The 1,267-nt window shown below is 34.3% G+C and overlaps 1 long non-coding RNA gene across 1 annotated transcript in view; it reads right to left on the bottom strand.

Moving 5' to 3' along the window:
- Nucleotides 1–900: 900 nt before the first annotated feature.
- Nucleotides 901–1,267, bottom strand: part of LOC111832547 — a 998-nt gene continuing 631 nt past the window's right edge. The window contains exon 3 of the long non-coding RNA XR_002835448.1: nt 901–1,219. This is a non-coding gene — a long non-coding RNA (uncharacterized LOC111832547). The remainder of the gene's footprint in view (nt 1,220–1,267) is intronic.

Raw genomic sequence — 1,267 nt, 5'->3', positions numbered from 1 at the left:
ACACATTAAGGGTCACTTTCTCATTGCAAACAACATATAATTAGAAAAGCTAAGAAACAAATGTTTTCAAAAATCTTTATGCATGTACATTTGGTATATGTACCTCAATTAATTAAAATCATGTGTACAACTAAAAATATTTCTTTTAAACATTGTATAACTAATTAGAACAAAAAAAATAAAAAAGTACAACTTGCCAAAACGAGTACAACTTGTAACTTTGGTACAACTAGTGCATTTTGGCGGCTACACATGTGTCTTTTGGCGGCTACACGTGTCTAATGTGGATCACGTGTTTGTTGTTTGGTCCTTTTATTTTTATTTTTTTCCTACACTTAAGAATTTTTAAAAAATTCAATTTCAAATTGAAATTGAAAGAGGGAATCGGGAATCGGCTATAGCTAGGGTTTACTGTCCTTTTACTCTCTTCACTTCTTCTCCTTCTTTCTTTCTGGGTTGGTGTGATTCCGTCTTTTATTTTGGGTTTGTGATTTCTGAGAATGAGCTGCGAATCTAGAGCATCGGGAATCTTATGTGGGATTTATGTGGTTCTCTTCTTGTGATAGGGCTGGGAATATCGTACAATAAAGTGTAACTTGTTCTTCGTGGTACAACTAAGTATAACTTGTTCTTCGTAGCTGTACAACTAAATATAAAACTAGTTGGTTGATTTCCTTGGTTTGATTGTAACTTTTCCCTTTCCTTATTGGCTTAGCTTTGTTGGTAACTTAGAACTTACTTTGTGTATTTGGGTTGTAATTTTTGGTTGTAAAACTAGTATTTTGTAATGGTACAACTACTATGTAGTTTTACCAAGTTGATCTTTTAAATGCAGTTGTATAATGGGAACTCAGAAACTTAACAAACAACATATAACTTATTAGAATAGTTCAAAACACATCCAAAAACACATCAATCCATAAACCAATACAAAGAGTTCACATATAAAATGACTCAAAAACCCAACGTTAAACAAACCAATCTCAAGAGTTCACAACTAAACCAGAATAGATCATCAATTATCCTTCTCATGGGACTTAAGGTGTCATAGGAACCAGTCCAACTCATGGGACTTAAGGTGAGCTCTCAAGAAGTTCACTGTCCTTGTGATATAACACTTAGCAGATAGCTTGAATGGCTTCATGTACTCGGACAGATTGAAGTACATGTTCAGCGGTTGCATTACTTCTGTTCCCTCCTCGGATTCCTCCTCGGACTCCTGCAAAACAACATAGTTATACTAAGTTTTCCCAAGTTGTACCTTTTG

This window comes from Capsella rubella, unplaced genomic scaffold, assembly GCF_000375325.1.
Source record: "Capsella rubella cultivar Monte Gargano unplaced genomic scaffold, Caprub1_0 scaffold_41, whole genome shotgun sequence".
Lineage (NCBI taxonomy): Eukaryota > Viridiplantae > Streptophyta > Magnoliopsida > Brassicales > Brassicaceae > Capsella > Capsella rubella.
Note: the sequence above shows the minus strand (reverse complement) of the source record. Positions and strands in the feature narration are given on the sequence as shown.